Genomic DNA, 6,732 nt, shown 5'->3' on the forward strand with positions numbered 1-6,732 from the left:
AAAGTTCATACACCTGTAAATTAAAGGGAGGTGAAGAAGGAGAATCAGTAACAAAAGAAAATAAAAATGACTTAGTCTCAAGCAAGTGACTAAATCTCAATGTTCAAATCTACTCAGAATTTGGCAATGGCGCCAATTTGATGTTAGGAGTTTTCAAGCTCCTAAGACAAATGATGTAGTATAAAAGATTGTCGAACCAATTCTAAGGGATTCAAAGCACCGAGAATGCAAGTACGTACTTAATCTAAGTGCAACCGATAATTTGGATGATTTTAAGCTACTACTAATAATAGAATGCAATAACAGAACAATAAAACGATAAAAATTTGACTTTCTTTGGTTATGATAAAAGAGAACTCATGGGTATAGGAATTAGACCTTGGGTGATCAAGTTTCGAACTAAGGATGGCAAATGATCAATCAAACTTTCAACCTTAAACTTAGACACAATCTTAAACAAACTCTATGTCTAGATGAATGTTCATTTACTAACATATTTCAAACATCAAATGTCTTTGGTTGAATAATATGAAAGCAATCATTACTAACAAGTCTATTGGCTATCTTAACACCGTTAACAACAAATGTCTTTGGTGAAGTATTTTAAAAGCTTAGGAGAGTTGTCTCAAGCATTTCATCAAACACCTTGTGGGTGGGAAATGCCTAAAGATCAACTTTTGACAGGCCAACTCAGCAGATGCATTATGAATACTCTACTAGCAAGGAATAAGGAGGATCTACACTATACCGTCCTAGATCTAGCCTAATCACCCTTAATCTCCCTAACCCATGAATTCAAGAGTGGATTACTCACTACTCTTCATGATTCCTCTTAAACCCATATTGGATTTCAGATTAATCATGTAGAGAAATACAAATAATAGATATGAAAACAACAGAATTGCAATAACAAAATGATCGAATTAATTCAAAGATATGAACTTTCCATGAGGTTTTTGGTGGTTTTCTTTTTTGATAAAGATGATCTGCCTGGTGGCTTCCAAAAAGTACTTAAAACATAGGTTTAGAAAGTAAAAACGTGCATAATGAAATGACCAAAAGGCCCGTGAGTAAACATGAATTCGAGCAAACAATAGGCGCACAGCGACCTCCAGTAGTTGCTCCGAGAGGTCGCTCCGAGAGGTCGCTCCAGGCTTCAGGAGCGACCTGGAAGGGTCGCTGCGAGACGTCGCTCTGGGCCCGTTTTCGTGTCTCCGAGCGATGAAAACGCGAGCGACTTCTCCGCGTCGCTCTGGTAAGGTCGCTCTGATAAGGCAGGTCAGAGCGACTTGATGGTGTCACTCCGGGAAGGTCGCTTCTGCTCGTCCAATGATCACCTTTACACCTCTTTTAAGCTCCAAATACACCCAAATGTCTCCGAGAACTCCATGTGGTACTCCAATACCTAATAAAGACTTATGTATGCAAAATGCAACCTAAACATGGCTAAATCCTAGTCTATATGATCAAAATGCACATGGGTGAATGGATAAAACAATGAAAATATGCAAGATATCAGGAATTGGGAACCACAAGCGGCAGCACACTATGAATGCTTCGTAACAAGTAAAGTAACCCTCCGGGGGACTACTAGCACGCTCTCCTTGACGAGGAACCCGGAATTCCACCGTATCCAGAATTCGGTAGAACGACCGCACGGTCTGAAGAAAGTCGCTAGTGCTCCTACTCGGTGCAACTTCTTCGACCAAACGACGGTTCATGACTGGGAACGACTTCTTGTTGGGAGGTGTGATCGAACCATACCTTGCAACCCACCATGCCTCGTTCTCAGCCGGATCTACCGAATGAGGCACGAACTCGATCTTCGGCACAAGGAGCTCTTCGTGGACATTTGCGGACAAGGTGCCTTTCTTCGAAGTCTTTTTCTTACTTGACATTTCGTAATTTTCAAGTGAAAACAAGAAGATGGAGAGGAGGGAGAAATTCTTTCAAACTCCTTATGAAAACAAGCAAGTGAAAAACTATGATGAAGTTACCTCCCTTCTTATAGGCATGAGAAATTACTATTTACCTGCGGACTTTTGGATATGAACTTTGCCCAAATACGCCAACCTCGCCCGAACTCGCCATACCACGCGCTAGAATCTCATCGGGAATCCACGATTCTAACAGGCTGGGAGGCTAACTGTCAGGGTCAAAAATGGTTACGACGAAATTAATGTCCAAACCTCCGCAAAAACAAGTGTAAGTGTCTTTCTGTGACAATTATGCTTATTAAAAGAATGTCACGACACATGATCTCGAGATAAAACCTTGTTCAACTCTCGGTTGGATCAAACACAAGCTGTCTCAAGGTAACGGAAACGTATCTAAACCAGCCACGGATAGGTTCGAGTGTGACGATCGGAACACTGACAAGTCAAGCTTGGTCACTACGCAATGATCGAACATGTACACTGCCCGGTCGCTACGTAGCGACCGAGCTCGAGCCAAGCTTGGTCGCTACGTAGTGAGCGAGCGCACGTCCCGCTCGGTCTATACGTAGCGACCAGGCGTGCGTACCGTTCGGTCGCAACGTAGCGACCGAGTTTTTCCGAAACAATGAATACGACATGAATCCATGCATTCTCGTCTACTCTTTGATGCTATCTCCCGAAGACCATAGCAAACCCATTTCATATTTCTCGACAATTGAAGTCATCAATCAAACTTTACGATAAAAACCGCGGAAAGTTTGTTTTTATCGAAAGAAGCCTTAATAAACGCTTCGAGCCAAAAGACGGCCCAAAGGGACCTAAGACATGACTCGAAGCCCACTTTACGATTTCTTAACCAACAGCCCGTAAACCATGGGACGGTTTACGCTTGGTTCGCAAGGAAAGATAAATTTCAAGTTTCCGCGGATAAATACGAAGTTTTGGAAGATAATTACGAAGATCGGGAAAATGGAATATCTCCATTTGTGGCTATGACGGCTTAAGGGCAGAAGGGGAAAAAGCGTAAACAGACCTAGGAGGGAGTATATAAGGAGTCCTAGGCGAGAGGCATGAGAAGGGAGAAAACTTAGCACTTAGAGCAGTTAGCCGTCTTAGGGTTGTTAGAACTAGGAATCTCGCCATCAGCTCTCGAGCCCAGGCTTATACCTTATTGTAAACGCTCATACGCAAATTCGGAATAAGACTCTCTTTGCTCTCTTTTTACGATTTCTTATACTTTATCGTTGTTATCTCGTGTTCTGATTGCTTAGCGTGTGGTATTAGCAGATATCCGGGACCTCTGGGAAACTAGGGTTCTCCTACTTTCCTAATTTAAACGGAAATCGACAGTGAAAATTTTGGTTCCCACATAGATGATGGTTCTTTGAGCGTCAATTTCAGAATGTTTGGGCAATGATCGATGGGTCGACTTTGGGCTGGATCGATAATGGATCAGTTGGATTGTTTGGATCAGACTCTAATACCATGTTAAACTAGATGGACTTCCAACCTAAAATCAATTGGTGATAAGTGGATTGACCCATCTATCTTATATATTACTAAGGATCCCTTCTGACTTTCAATGTGTGACTTTTGTCCCTAATAATGGTCCTACAAAAAAGTGGTATTTAGCAAGTTGTATCAGTTTATGTGTTAATTAACATTTATACCCGGAGAATCTTGTTTACCGAGTTGATTTAAATGCATTCCTACTTCACATTACTGCATGACTCGTTCTTCTCATGCATTTGGACTTTGACACACCAATATGAACCAATTGTGATAATTGAAAGAAAATTTTCATTTATCACGATAATTTATTTGAAAATATTTGTTTTCCCATTATTCTGGACTTGCAAGTTGTTTCATAATATGGAATCTGGTACGTCGTAATATGCGATGTGATAACTACTGCCCAAGATGTGGAGAGTCAGAAGAAACTGTTACTCATGCGATCTTCGAATGCCAACCGACCTTACAAGCATGGGCATTATCATCAACACCGTCGACCTCTCAAATTTTCCATGTATCGAGTATCTACGCCAATATAGACTACCTTTTTGGAGGAAGAGTAGTATCATGAAGCCATAAGATGATAGAGACCCTTATCCTTGGATAATTTGGTATCTCTGGAATGCTAGGAATGATAAGTTGTTTAGAGGAATAGACAGAGACCCATTGGAACTAGTCAGGCATGCAGAGAGTGAGTGCTAAGCTTGGTACAATGCAAAGGAGACTATACATGCTCCTCCATAAGCACAGATTGTTGAAGAAGCACAAGTCTTAAGCTTTAGTAATATTTGTATGGTGGATGGTTCCTGGACCTCCACAGCTCAATTTAGTGGAATGGGATGGGTTTAGAAAGATAGCATGGGGATGATTCAACTTATGGGGACACGAACCTAAGGAGGCGAGAGACAGCATTACACTCGGAATTGGATGCGCTAAAATGAGCAATGGAGAGTATGATACAACATTCGACCTGTCAGAGATTTGGGACAGATTGCAAAGACCTGATCGCAATGATAACGGACCCACAAGCTTGGCCAAACTTCTCAACATAGCTGGAAGTCATTCAAACTCTTCGGTTGTTTTTTCGGACTTTAAAATCAGGTACTTCCCAAAAATGCAAAATGAGATTGCAGATTCGCTAGGTAGGAATGCACGGTATTTTCATAGATCTCTTTTTTTATCGATTGTTCTATTCCGGTCTGTCTACCCAAACCAACTCAAGTTTGTGTAATAGAATAGCCGTGTTTGTTGCAACAAAAAAAAAAGTTGTTTCATAAATTAGTGACGCTTATCAATTAACTATTTACACACATTTGATATTCAGAATTGATATCACGTATGCGATATAAGGTGAGACATAAGACAAATAGACAATCGACATATTGATGTAATCTCTAAAACTATATCTAAATAATTGCAACGAACAAGGTAAAAGTAAAGAGTTGAATTGTTTTCATTCTCAGCAGAAAAAACATTTGTTGGAAATAATGAGAATGGCCAGTTGCGTGACAATGATGGACATTGCGAATTGGCGCCACTTGCTTATGTTCGTTTGCATTCCTGAAAACAAAGAGCGTGTCGTTAACATTATGCAAAACATCGCATAGTTAGGCCTTTATCAGTTACCACTAGGCCCATAACTCGACGTAATGGGCCAACACTAGAGGCCCAGATCTCGACGTATTTCTCAATTCGCATTTTCTATTTGGTTTTTTTTTTTTTCATTTCAAACGGCTATTGTATTACTCAGTATTTTCTATTTGGTTTAGAATTGACATTTCTTACGTTTTTAGATCCGTTCAGGCTACTTTGATATCAACGTAACTGATTAGCCGGTTGATAACATTTTGGTAATTTACTATGCATGTATGTAATTTCAACATTGTATTATTTTGTGTTTCTTTTTATGTCTTATTGTTTTAACATATTTTAAGAACTTTATTACCAAATATAATCTCTCTCCATTATTAAGTCGTATGGAAGTATGTACATCCATAAAATATATCTATTAATTTTTAAACAGACAAAATTACTATGATTTTTTTTTTTTTGAAAAGTTGGTTTGACCTATTCTTGATCAGAAATATCATTTCACAAAGTACTTTTGAAGGACAGCAAGTCATACAAACTATTTTATAATTGCAAAACCCTTCACATAGTGTTGATCAGAATTGCTAGTCCAATATTATTACAAAAATACCTTCTCAATACGATGTGACTATTCCAATAACAAAATCAACAAAATTTTCAAGAAAACTTCCATTTGAACTTTCAATAGTTATAATGCATGCTTGAATCGAGTTCACAATTCACAAAGCATAAGGAAGACCCCATGACACACACCCCCATCACCTGTGAAAACTCTTTAGAAGTGTCTAGTTCTACTGGCGAATATTCTGATATTGGAGGTAGATCAACTTTCACCACAGCTACATCATCATATTAGCTAGCTACAACCCAATAGTTATAGCCACCGTGGAAAGTTACCTTCACCCACTACAATATATTGTTTAATATAATTTATCTAACATATTTGCATTAGTTATAAAAGATGTAAGACAATTTTGCATCATTTGAATAAATGGATTTAAAGTGCATGAATTATCCTTCATGTACTAATTTTAATTAACTCATCCACTAACATGAATTTAATCAAATATACAAATGATAATAAATTTAAATAAGTTGTTGGATCAAAATCGGTCACGACGGAATCGATGTCCGAAAGTCCTCAGAAAAACCGAATCTCGGTCAAAACTTCAAAAGCCAAGAAAACGAACAGCCGAAACGGATCGCCCGCTACACGAGCCAGCTCGCCCGGCGAGCACGGCCGTGTTGCCGGTCGAGTCGCCGGCGAGCTCGGACGTGACACGGGCCAACTCGCCCGGCGAGCAAGGCCGCGACACGAGCCAGCTCGCCCGGCGAGCACGGCCGTGTTGCCGGTCGAGTCGCCGGCGAGCTCGGACGTGACACGGGCCAACTCGCCCGGCGAGCAAGGCCGCGACACGAGCCAGCTCGCCCGGCGAGCACGGCCGTGTTGCCGGTCGAGTCGCCGGCGAGCTCGGACGTGACACGGGCCAACTCGCCCGGCGAGCAAGGCCGCGACACGAGCCAGCTCGCCCGGCGAGCACGGCCGTGTTGCCGGTCGAGTCGCCGGCGAGCTCGGACGTGACACGGGCCAACTCGCCCGGCGAGCAAGGCCGCGACACGAGCCAGCTCGCCCGGCGAGCACGGCCGTGTTGCCGGTCGAGTCGCCGGCGAGCTCGGCCGTGACACGGGCCAG

General features: G+C 41.7%; 1 pseudogene; it reads right to left on the reverse strand.

The window, feature by feature from the left end:
* The window catches only part of LOC106314996, a 6,565-nt pseudogene extending 4,667 nt beyond the window's left edge, over positions 1-1,898 (reverse strand).
* Between the last annotated feature and the right edge of the window lie 4,834 nt (positions 1,899-6,732).

This window comes from Brassica oleracea, chromosome C9 (assembly GCF_000695525.1).
Source record: "Brassica oleracea var. oleracea cultivar TO1000 chromosome C9, BOL, whole genome shotgun sequence".
Classification (NCBI taxonomy): domain Eukaryota; kingdom Viridiplantae; phylum Streptophyta; class Magnoliopsida; order Brassicales; family Brassicaceae; genus Brassica; species Brassica oleracea.